A 13,955-nucleotide genomic window follows, 5' to 3' on the forward strand; every position below is an offset into this window, starting at 1 on the left:
TTGCAGGTTTGAAACTACATGAGGGTGAGTAATTAATGACAGAATTTCCATTTTTTGGGTGAACTATCCCTTTATTTACTTCATTTAAATTCTGAAAGTATACAAAATATTGTCCATGTGACTTCTTCATCTTATTTTTTAGTGAACATCTTGCCTTTCATCATACAGTAGCCCTAGCTCTACTTTGTAAAAAAAATTCTGTCATCAATTACTCACCCTCATGTCGTTCCAAACCCGTAAGACATTCGTTTATCTTCGGAACACAAATTAAGATATTTTTTATGAACTCCAAGAGCTTTCTGTTCCTTCCATTGGTAGCCTACGCAACTAATACATTCAAGCCCCAGAAAGGTAGTAAAGACACCATTGAGGTAATCCATGTGACTCCAGTGGTTTAACCTCAATTTAATGAAGCGATGCAAGTGCTTTGTTTTGCGCAAAAAAAAACAACAGCATAATTTACCTCTATATTTACAAAATAATGTTATCTAAAGCATATTCACAGAACAACTTCCGGTCTTGAGTCAACACAATTCGCATGCGTCGCAGTGCTCCCCCTACTGGATTGCAGGTCAGTCTTTTTTTGCAAAAACAAGCAAAGCACCGGCATCGATTCATAAAATCGGTTAAACCACTGGAGTCACATGGATTACTTCAATGATGTCTTTCCTATCGTTCTGGGCCTTGAATGTGTTAGTTGCATTGCTCCCAATGGAGAGACAGAAAGCCCTCAGAATTTCATTAAAAATATCTTCATTTGTGTTCCTAAGATGAACGAAGGTGAAACGAAGTGGGAGTGCGCTGTGATTGGCTGGTGTGAGAACCTGGCAGATCTATAACCAACACAAATTTAACTTGTTCCTTATTGTTAATATATTTTGAATGAAAAATCACCATAAAATAGGTCCACATGACTCATGCACTGTTTTCCAGGTTGAAACAATACAACAGCTTTGGGTGAGAAAAACCCTTTCTTGATTATCTGTCTGGGTATTTCTCAATTCTCTGTTATTATGCATTTACAATTGAATTGAGTGTCTAGAGCTCTATCCCTTTGTTGGTTACAGATGTCTCTACTCAAACCAATACTTTCTCCATCTCTTTTGTCCTTTATTCCAACTCATTTTTCTTTCTTTCTTGAAATTATGTATGAGACTTGTACTTTTTGTTCTGTTTAACCTTTCAAGAGTATAAGTAAAAGGGTTTTATTTAAATTTATTTTATGGGTTATTTATGAAAACACCGGCTACTAGTTGCAATTGAGGTCCATTATATGGAGAAAAATCCTGGAATGTTTTCCTCAAAAAACGTGATTTCTTTTCGATTGAAGAAAGAAAGAAAGACATGAGCATCTTGAATGACATGGGGGTGGGTAAATTATCAGGACATTTTAATTCTGAAGTTAACTATTCCTTTAAGCGCTAGTTTGACAGGTTCACCAACAGCCAATTAATGATCATTATGATAGAATAGAATCGGAATCGGGCATTTATATAGCGCTTTCATATGTACTACTGTACACCCAAAGCGCTTTACAATCATATCAGGGGATCTCTCCTCACCACCACCAGTGTGCAGCATCCACTTGATAAATTGTGTACTTCGATAAAATTCTGGCAGTGTCAGAAATTTTGAGCCACTGTCCGGCAGTGTGACGACTTTCAAGATGACCGTCACATCAAGAACCAATAGGAGCACAGAACTTGATAACACAATTACAGTAACGATGACAACAACAGACCAACACAGGGAACATGTCGGAGAGAGCCAGGTGCTCCACACACGCTGCCTTTGTTTTTTTCTATCATTATTTTCAGATAACCCATTTTTAAAACAAAGGTTTTCAGAATGTTGTGCTGTACTAGCCGCCATTTTGTGCATGCATGCGGTTCTTCTTTGTCTTTACTGTCTTCTTTTTCTTTCTTTCTTCCCACTGATGAATCTTAAGAAGGAATCCCTTGTCTTTTGCTATTATGTATTAAAAGAAAATACAGGACACCCAGAAATGTTCTCATAATTTACTCATCTTTTCACTTCAGACCAACTGTCACCAGCGCGTGCATGAGAGTCAACCTCACGTTTCACAAAACACATTGTAATGAACAACGTGAAGCTTCAAGCCAAGATCTGGCGTCTCTGTTCTTCTGTATTGTTCGTTTCTCGTTATATTATTATTATCTGTTATTTTTTGTATTTTGTTGTGAGCATTACAAACAGTTACAAACACTTATCGTTTCACTTCAGAAGAAATTGGTTCATCCATTGGGGTCGTATGGATTACTAGTTATTGCTCTATGTGATGTTTGATGCTTCAACTTTTAGGAACACATGAGCTAGCACTAACTTATATGTATTCCTAGAGATTATTTATTTCTATAAAAACCTTTTATTTCATCTGAAGAAAGAAAGTCGTATCTCGAATGGCATGAGGATAAAAGATGATGAGGACATTTCTGGGTGTCCTGTATTTTCTTTTAATACAGAATAGCAAGAGACACGGGATTCCTTCTTAAGATTCATCAGTGGAAAGAAAGAAAAAGAAGAAGAGGAACAAGAGGAGGAGGAAGCCAAGCAAGAGAAACAAATTAGAAGTGTTATAAATCTGTTTTGAAATAAGTTTTTTTTTTCTTCGAATAAAGGTTTCAGAGTCAGTGAGATTGTGTGTGTGTTTTATTGTACTTACCCTCCCCTGTAACTACATGGAACAAGAGGGTAGCAATCACCACTTTAATTTACAGCACGCTATAATTTAATTTACAGTGTCTTTAATTAAAGGAACCGTATGTAAGATTGTGGCCAAAACTGGTACTGCAATCACTTTCAAATGACTGTAGAGCGGTGTATCCCCTCCCCCTCCCCCCTGACTCGAGGTTGCCAGTTAGGCTGCAGGATCCAGCAGGAACGTCGGCTGCTACAAGGAGCTTCCAATGGCAAGTGACGAGTCCTACACAGTACGTTTTTTTTCCGGACTTTTTCACGACGTATTTCGGATTCATAACGAGGTCTTTTAGGTTTCGCAACGTTAGACAGTTTTTATCCGACACGTTTGTAGCTGCAGCTGTGGTAACTAGAGCAGAGCTGGCAACCCGGATGCCGAAACACTACTGACTTCGTGATTGGTAGATAGGTGGAGGGTGGAGCATCAGGCCAAAACACAACATGACAACATCAACATCAGTTGAGGGCTGCAACTTCACTTTTAAATGACAGTATCCTGGCCGGACTACTGTTGTCAGTGATATAAGTATTTGAAATGAACATGATTTCTTAATGTCTAGTGACATATCAGGGCCATTTTATGATTAATTGAAATACATTTCTTAGATACGGTTCCTTTAACTAGCCTATGTACTAACATATAAATTAATCAAGGCTTAACACTGAAACCCACAACTGGTTATTGGAGGCAGAAATCAAAATTCTTCCTACACTCTAAAGAAGATGGTTCTTTAAAGGTTCTTTACACGCATTAACAGTTCTATTTAGTACCGTATCGTCCTGAAGAACCCTTTATATGCTGAAATGGTTCTTTGTGTTAGAGTTTAGGGTTCTTTATTCCCGCTTTTTTGTTTTTCAAATCTGTAACTGTCAAAGCCATGTCCTCATTACTGATTTTCTGGAGCTCAGCAATACAACTACAGTTACTACACAGACTGTCAACATACTCTCAACAGGTAAATTATTTCTTTCTTAAAATGTCTATAAATTATAACTTTAAAAATCTTAACAATCATGTATTTTTCTCTTTTTAATTTGACAGAACATGTTAGTGTGAGCAGCACTGTTCAGTTAAAGGATACTCATCTTCTCGACAAAGTAAGTAACAGAGATGGATTTATGATCTATATTGTTTGATTTTTTTTAAATTATGACTTTATGCCTAAACTGTCATGAATGCGAGAGGAAGCAAGATGCAGGTAAAATATGTTTATTATAAATAAACAGTGATGATCAGGTCCAAACAACACAACACACAGGGCAGGAAAGTGACGCAGGGACCTCAATGGGCTACCGGGCTGATGGTGGATGACAGGTGAATGAGGAATCCATTAATCCAGAAGAAGGATGATGACGAAAAGGACGCCAAACAGGAAAGAAACCAACACCAGTAAACACCACAACGATCTGACAACACAAGACACCAGTCACTGAGAATATATGGGTAAGTAGAGTGGAATCAGCTGGCGCTGATGATCAGCCGTAATCCGAGGACACACCCACACTAATCACACACACACTACACACAATCATACGAGACAAGGAAGAGGCAGCGAATTCATGAACCGTGACATAGGATACCCAGTCACAAAAAAACAACATTAAAGCTAAATCATGACTTTATATCACTTTTTCCTTTTAGCATGCTAAAGGGCTCATTCTGTCCATTTTTGTTAATTTTGGCCTTCATGAACAAATGGAAGAGACACAATGTAACTCTAAACTCAATTGTTTATTTCAGATGCTGTCACTCACGCATCATAACCTCATCATCTGCAGAGAGAAACTGTCACTCAGAATACACACATAATGTGTAAAGACCTCATGGGGATTGTGAAGATATTTCACTGGAACTTGGTCTTCATTACATCTAAATCGTGTTCAATGTCAGTTGTTATTTATTAATGTATTTAGCTAACCTCTGTTGTTAAAGCACTGTCATTTTTATAATCTGCCATGTCAATACAAAATAAAAGCACCTAATTGACACAACATGCTGTTTTTTTTTTTTTTTATGTAAATCCCAAATAGAGGCAAAAATATATAAGACCAGGCAGATAGAGGGTTATTAAAAAATATATATATTAATAAATAATTTATAAAAAATAATATTAAAGGTTATTTATAACACCATAAAGGTCCTATATAGCACTTTCAAAGCATGGTTCTATATGGAACTTTCTAAAAAGGGTTCTGCTATTGTTACAAGCCGAAGAACCCTCATTTGGCACTGTTTGGAACCATTTTTCTTAAAAGTGTACTTTACTTCCTTGTACTGAAAATATAGAACTATATTTATTTATTCATTTATTTATAGAAATATAGCCCATTTAGAACTCTTACTGTGTTGACCCACATTCCAGTACACTGAGGGTCCTTTCACACAGAACATGATTTTGCATTCCTCTGCGCTGTGTGTCCATGGTTTTTCAATGGAAACGAGAGACTTGTCTGACTGTTGTGAGTTTCTCTTTTTGCGTAATGTTTATCAGATTCCAAATGTAACCAAGACAAATTTCTGTTCCCCACATGGTTAACACAAGACATGAACAAGTCACCTGTTAAACACTAGAGGTCAGTGTTGCCTGATTTTAAAAGTCATGACCATCTGTAATGATGCACACCGGTTTGTATTGTAATACAATTGTTAGCATGCAATAAGTAGCATGCATGTTTTACATTTGAATTTCATTTGAATTTCATGAAAAAGTACATGTTGATGGCAATCATGAAAATGTCATACAACCATTCAACATATTTTCTATCCCCTAACCCTTTAGAACACAACCCCTAAACATAACCCTCATGGAAAACTTTAGGGATTTTTTTTAATTTCCATAAAGCATTCTTTAGTATGTTTTTTATTAAGATGTTTGAATTATATAGTATGTATGTAGTATTATTACATATTAATAATGCCATGGAATTATAGCCTACATGCAATTGTCTTTGTAAACCATGCATACGTACAAGCACACACACGCAAACACATTACATTTACATTTGAAGACTTCAGATGCAAAAGCCTCTAAGTCCGTCTAACGTTTTTCTTTATTATAAACATTTTTATCAGGCTCCTATGTATAGGTTTCTACCTAAGTACCGGCATTTCTGAATGGGCTGAGGCTGGGATTTAGTGAGTTTGAAGTGAAAGTATTTGATGAGCGTATACTATGTGCGGAGAGCATTCGCTCAATATTATTATCTCGTTTTTGACATAGGTGGCTTTTAGAGGCTTTTGCATCAGAGGTCTTCATTTATTAATTTAGCAGACACTTTTATCCAAAGCGACTTTTAAACACGAGAAGGGCTAGCAATATAATGTTTCAGACATTGTTCAGAACAGTACAAGCTAGAACAGGGAGGGAATAAGATTAGTGAGAGCATGTAAGATTTTTATTTTTATCAACATAGTGCAGGCAGGGGTATTTAATTAAAGTTTCAAGAGGTCCGGTCTCTATATTTTCTTCCCAGCGGAGGTAGGACAATACTTTTTTGGAACAGTAATACATTTACAAAGTAGTACTTTGTAAAAGAATAAAAATCTAAACACTCAAAATAGTCAAAGATGAGAATCCTGGGCCCAGAGAGCCAAAACAGTGACAATTTTTACCAAAAACTTACCCAAAAAATTAAATATTTTCCCAACTGGATATGAACATAAAAAGGTTAGATTAGATGTTTTAACAGGCTATTTTTTTATTTATTTTTTTATTTTACATTTAGACACATTTGTGTATGGCACATAGAAGGCCTTGTGACTAAGAAAACATAATAAGAAAAGTATGGACCATTTTTATATTTTGCTCAAAGCAATAAACTGCTAAAACAAACAATGTACATAATCTAATAATCAAAACTCACCCTATCTCTAAATAATTTTCCAAATTCTAACATTGTTTATTATGAAATGCTCTTTATATGTTGATTAATAATGCTAAATGTATATTAAACTTTACTTGTCTCAAACCTAGTTTAGTTAAACGGTCGGAGTCATTTGTATGATAGATAAAAATAATTGTATTAGTGGCATTCTCATTTTCTGCAGTGTTTTAGAGAAAGTATCTATTTTGCTGCTCACAGCGTTTCTGCTACAGTTGTTAAAAAACAACGCGTCGTCTGCAGCTTTTAATGTGGTGCATTACGTTTTTAGCAAGGGAGCGAGAGAAGCAACACGCACGGAGTGGGAAGGGCTTGAATGAAGCACTTTTGGCTCTAGATAAAAATATTATACACATAGCTCTGAAAGATCATTACCATAAACCCAAGTGCTTGTGGTGTGAACTCAGTTGTTTTGACGCGCTGCTCATTTTAATTTGTAGAAACGGTAAAATGGCGCAATTGTGTCCCGCAATCCAGATGGAACCAAGAATACCACTGCTAGTGTGTCAGATTCTTCAGGGTAAGTTGTGACAGTGGTTCCAAATGCAGCATATAGGGATGGCCCGATACTGAGCGTATGTAGGCCTACTTGTACTCGTAGCTTACTCATAAAAATACTCCGATACCAAAGACCGATAGCTCTGACATAATTGACAACTTTCAGTGCACAGAAACACAACAGCAGACAAAATGTCAGTCTCGGTGGTGCGGAAATATTTCAAAATGAATGATGACAACCTACGCATGGCAGACTACAAACGTTGTACTTTAAAAGTATCAAGAGGAGGCACAAAAAATGTTTTGTATAATACGAGTAATCTGATAAAACATTTGAAATTGAAACTGCCGCTATTTGAGAATTTGAGAATAGCCGTAGCACTCCACAACCAGTCTGGACAGTGTTTTTGAAGAAATTGCAATGGCCTCTCCTATATAGCTGGAAACATACCTTGGAGAGGCCACTGTGCATTATTCAGACAAACCCTTCAAGTACTCTACAGTTTAAAATCTGCGATTTACAGGTCTGGCTCAAATGGCTCAAACATATCGTTCAGCCCCATGCAGTAGTGTGGAAGGTGAAAGATTGTTCAGCTCAGTGTCACACTTTCTGAATGAAAACAGAAGCAGGCTTATAGCTGAACATGCAGAGATGCTTCTGTTCCTTAAAAAAAACGTCATCTAATTGACTAAAATTCTAATTGAAATGTCTCATTGAAAAACTAACCTGTTTCTAAAACTTTTAAAACAAAGGGATTTCACTGCTTTAAAATATTTTGAATGTTAGACTTTTCTTAGTTGGTTTATTGCTATATTAAAGAAAATGTGATTTCAGTATTCCTCACAAATGTGAACAGTTCAGGTATTCCCCAATGACTCAATGTCCACGTTGTGTAACGTTGTTTTTTATTCTAATCCCAGTTGATAGGAAACATTGTGAAATATAACAGAGCATACTAGTTCTCCTTAATCTCTTCTTCATCTTGTCTGAAGTGCAACTTAATTGCAACTAAGTGGGACAACTTACCACTGTGACACATTCACACACAGCCATGCTCTTCTTTTGTCTGAACATTAAAGCAAATATACAGTTTACCATATTATTAGGAAACAAAATGTGTTTCTTGCCAAATGCAAAATTGATAATGTTGAAGATTTTATTATTTAGAAAATAAGTAATTTAACAATTTTTTGTACACTATTATTTCCTTTCTGTCTGTGTATGTCTTTGGGTGACTTTGGAACCTGAGAGCTGTGTGGTTACAGCAGAGAATTCTATTTCAGTAATGTCACATGGTACAAAACTATTTCTCAAAATACCTATAGAATGTATTACCATATTTGGGAGAAGGATGAAGGTATATACGTTTGCTGGACAATCTTTCTGCGGGGGCTCTTTCTGCAGAGGGTCTCTCGGCTTTGTTTGTTAATAAAGTCTAATATTTCTGGTATCGAAAATCTCTGAAGTCATTTCCCTGAAAAGAAATAATTAAACCACAACAAATGGCGACCCAGATGGGACGTGGCTTAGGAGCTGAAGAAGCCACGAAGGGCTCGCTGGTGACTTACACAGACAACAGTGGCCGGTGTACTTTGAGGTGAGCAGTTTTGCTTTTGAATAAGGTATGTGTTAGTCACCAGTGGCCCGGATGTGGTAAGAAAAAGCTTCTCCAAATTTAAAGAACTTAAAAAGAGATGTTTGATATCAGAAATAATTGCATGCATTGTCTTTGTAAATGTCAAGTAGTTGGTAATAGCGTGGGGGAGCTCCCGATAGTGTTTGCCAGTACTTGTTTAATCCTGAGTGGATTCTATAACTACTGGGGATGCTGATTTAGCGCTGAGAGTTTTGACGTACGTACTGTACGTAAAGTTCTGTGTTTGTTCAATCAAGAGGGCCTTGAAGGATGATGAGCAAAAAGCATGCACACAGAGGGTTTGAATTTATTGATAAGGATATCAATTGGACTGTGGGTTCTTGTAAGTGGGCCTTGATGGATACAAGAATAGCATGAACACAGTAGAAGTTAGGTCTTATTTCACTCTGTTGTGTTGAGGAAGTGAATCACAGAGGTTTATGGAATAGGATAGTTATGTCTTACTTGTCAAGTGGGCCTTGATGGATGACAAGCGTACTGATATAAGGATATCAGTTATTTATGTTTTATACCTGTAAGTGGGCATTGATTGATACAGGTGTAGTTTAGCTTATATAGATGGTTAATCTGCAGACATTTGTAATGTATTGTTCAGATCTGACTGAGTATTGTTAAAAAAGAGTGTGTGAGATCATGTTGGTGTGCCTGTAGGATCCTGTGTGACTGTGCCTGTGGTTGAAAATAAGTGACCTCTGACCCTGGTTGCTTGAAGGGACAGAGAATGTGTGAATGAAGGGGACTGAAATGGTGTGTATTAGAAAAAAAAGAAAGAAAAGTAAGGGAAAACAATTGTTTCAAGATATTAACTATAAAGAATATTGTATAAAACAAGTTAACATAATAAGATTTATGTTTAATCAATAAATGTAATGATATATTAATAGATGAATATAAATAAGATTGCACGTGCTTAATATATTATATATTATATCTGAAGACGTCTAAAATTTGTATCTCATTATCCCTGAAGACAGAGTGGAAAAAAGTATTCCATTGCAGATTAATAAGTTTGTGTTAAGAGAAAAATAACTGGTGCAGTGCTGAAGGTTAGCAAGATTGAGTGATCAAGTTTCAAAAGTCATGAATACTTCAGAAGTAGATGAGAGTAAAAAATAAGAGGAATTCCTTGATGTTTGTTGAGAAACATACTAGATTATTGTGAACACTGCATGAAAATATAGTAGAAAGATTGAAGTATGATTTTATGATAGGGAAAATTATTTAATTTTATTATACTCAGATAATCAAAGTTAGAATTATTGCTGATATTGCTTTTTCCTGCAATGAAGAACTGCTTTACTAATAGAATTGGGGAACTGCTATTGTCAACCAGTGAGATTTTTTATATAAAAAGGAATAGTGAAAAGATGCAGGTTAAAAAGTGGAATGTGATAAAGAACTAATAGCTTATATGTGAAAGTTCAATTTGATTCATGCAGATCTCTGAGTGTTCAAATTGCAGATGGCTTCAGTGTCCGGTGGAAGCAACAAGAGGGCAAAGAGCAAAGACACAAATGCAGAGAGAAGAACAGAGAGTGGGTGAGGGGTTCTCAGCTCCCCTCTTGAAGTTGACCAATCAAAAAGACTCAGAAAGACTGAATTAATATGGGAAAAGGTGAAACTTTCACTTGAGACTTTTCCTGAGGACAAAGAGAAATACTGAGATGCAAAACTGGCAGGATCGATAAAAAGCCCAAACTAAGAAGAGGCAGAGAAACAACAGAGCCTATTCTCCACTCTGCAATGGCCTTTGAGTGACGGCTGGCAAAACATGCAGAGCGACAGCCAAGCTAAAAACAGAAGAACAGACCCTTACGACACGACAGGTGTGACAAACCTTATGAACACTCTAGAGACTGCTTCAAATTTGGTTAATTATTATATTAACATTATTCATTCTGATTATTCACTGGTCTCATAGCAATTCTTTATATTCTCTGCTAAACTAACCCTCTCTGCTTTTTCAGTAGGTACAAGTCCAGCTCTATAAGAAAAAGAAAATACAGAGAAGTGGGTGCTCAACTCACCAAATAGTTAAAACTGAGGCTGGATTTGGTATAGTGAGGGCTATTATATTAGACATATAGGGCAAAGAAAAAGATAGACACAAAATGTCAAAAAATGATTATTATTTTTGTTTGCAAAACCATGATACTGGTCACTCCATCTTGTTTTAATAATTTTCTAGAGATAGATTGGAGAAGAAAAAAAATTATGAAATCAAAAATGATGTCGAAACTGGGATAATGAGATGGAAATGTTGTTGGCCATGGATCCAAGATTAGGTAGAGATCTCCAATTTTCCAAGATTAGGTAGAGATTTCCAATTTTCTTCTTAAAGCAGCTCATGAGCAAAAATAAAAAGAATATGAAAAAGTAGACCAAACAAATGAAAGAAAAAATGCATTTGAGAAATTACAATTGGCGGTCTTACTCTCAACTGCACCATACTAAGGCCTATTATTCTGAAATATTTAATCTATTAGAGTTTGAAAAAAGAAAAAGAAAAAAGGGTTTATAACAACGGTGTTAAACTAAACATTAAGATCACTGACACTTCTGAATAGTGTTTGCGTAGCTGTGTGTGACGGTGTCCGTCAGACCTTTGGAATTCCACAGCTAAATTTACAAGTTCCGCATTTAGAGCACAACCTGCGGAAGAAGAATGTGTGATGGCCAATGAGTGACTGAGTATGAATGAGTGAGAGATGGTGTACACCAAGGCAAATCCATTATTTTGCCTACAGCTGTATCTAAATTTGATATGTGGGCCCACAGGGCATATTCTGCCCAATAATGACCATGGATGGATTTGGTTAATTTCCTGGTTGAAACTGTAGTGGCAATAGAAAAGAAAAGAATAAAACAGTACTGCATTTTGCGCAGCGCCTAACACATCTGACTTTCCTTTCAGAATATGAAGGAGCATAACACATCTGAATTTCTTTTCAGAATATCATGAAGGAGCTGACGTTTTGTCAAAAGTATGAAATATTGTTGTGTAACTTTTTTCTTGTTGCAAAGTGGGTTGAGTGTTGTCTAAGATGCCTGATAAATAGTGTGCTAACAGTGGGACTCAAAACAATGAGATAACTGAGCTGAATTGACTAATTGTAAAAAGTAATATAGGGGTTAAAGACCCCCAAAAGGGGACAGAACACCACTCAGCCCACATGATCATTTTACAGGTGACAGCAAGAAGGACAATGGGCCAGATGAGCAGATGATTTAATATGTTGTTGTCACTAACTGAACTAACAGAAATAATGAAGGTTTCATTCACAGATGAGAACAGTTCAGTTCCAGGAAGGTTACTAAGACGATTCAAACAAAAAGAACCAGTGACTGCTTTGTCATCTCAGAAGAGCATTGATCAGCAAACTGACATCTGAGTCCATGCCTCTCAACTTAAAATACATCAAACGACTCCAGTAACCCCCCACAACAGGAAGTGAGGGTTCAAGGACATGCTGGCAATGATCTTCCCTTGCCAATGAAAGTAAATGAAAAAGCCAATTACAACAACACACAATGATCAACATGAATGTAAAAAGAAGACAAACGACAAGAAGAACTTTAAATGAAAATTTGCAGAATGTGGAAAGCTCACGAAAAGTTGTGCAAAGAAGAGAGAATCAACAGAGATGAGTACAAGTTCAAAGTCAACATCAACCAAACTTTATTTAAAGGTAATGTTAAAGCCTTTGAATATACTAGTAGCAACTTAATAATAACCCCACCAGAAGGAAAAATATTGAATTAAAGAATATATCAAAAACAATGTAGAAAAGAAATTATAAATGATTTAAAAAGAAACAAAATAATGAATAAGCGACTAATTCAAGTAATTGTCATAGCAAAGTGAGAATTAAGACAAGTCATGAAGGAAAATACAACTAGAACTAAATGACATTTAAAAAAAAAAAAAGATCATAAATGGTGGGCCTACTCGAATGTAATTTGTCAATACAGGAGTATAAGTAATTAATTTAAGGCTACAGTTGAAAATTAAAGAAAAGATTAACACTGGCTATTAACAAACATTTGATTTCAATTTAAGTTATAAGATTATGATTTGATTCAATATGCTATTGACTAATTTAATGTATTTTAAATGGTGCTAATAGAACGACCACCTCAGTTGTAAGTTGTTCAAATTCAATAACAAACAGGCATTATGAACAATTTATATGGTACCAGAGGGGGGTAAGAATGACAGGTTATTGCACAAAAACATACTTTTGAATATTCTCAATCCAGATGCGCATGGTTTTCACCAAGTGCGCAAGGGGGGAGTAAAGAGGGATTAAGAATAAGGAAAGAATTAAAAGGCTAAATTAAGAATTAAAGGAAAATTAAATAAAAGGCATTTCTGGCAATTTCTGACTGTACACATATGAAATTTGTGCCAAAAATAAAGGTAAAAAAGGAACAGTGACACAAATAGGCCATATATCAGTACCAGAAGGGCTAATAAAACACCTGGTAATGGATTATATGAGCAAGATAGAGAAAGGTAAAGGCAATGAAATCAGCAGAGGAGGGTCAGGAGAAGTAATTAAACATTCCCAGAGAAGTATTCCTTAGATTTGAAATTCTATCAGAAATAAGTTTAGATAATGGGACAGCAGTCATTCCAAAGAAATTGAAGATTAAAATGATTTGTGTGCAGAGACTTAAATTATAGAAAGGAAGTTTTAAGTTATAATGCTTTATGTTTGAAATAATTAAGATTAAAATTAGATATACAGAAAAAGAAATGTACGTACAATGAATATTAGGGGTGTAACGATACACCAATGCCACGGTTCGGTTCATATCACGGTTTTGGAGCCACGGTTCGGTTCGGTTCGGTTCTGTTTGCTGTGGGGGCAGGGTTCATGGCAGGGCACCAGCAATAATAACGCTAGATTAACTTTAACTTTATTAACTGAACTTTATACAGTGGCTTCAGCCTTTCTTTAGAGCACTTAGCACACCTGAGTTAACTAAAATGAAATAAATGCCTCCACTGACTAGTCAGAAATAAACTGCACACCTGAGTAGGGTTGCCAACTTCAGAAAAGTAAAATGCGGGACAATCGTGGTTCTTTATAGGAAAACAAGGGACACTCAAAATATTTGTACTGCATCGCACAATGTACATCATTTCATTGTCTGCAGACAGTTAAGTATATGTTTAAAAGGTTATCAGACAAA

Source organism: Leuciscus leuciscus (genome assembly GCF_965113295.1).
Source record: "Leuciscus leuciscus genome assembly, chromosome: 18".
NCBI lineage: Eukaryota > Metazoa > Chordata > Actinopteri > Cypriniformes > Leuciscidae > Leuciscus > Leuciscus leuciscus.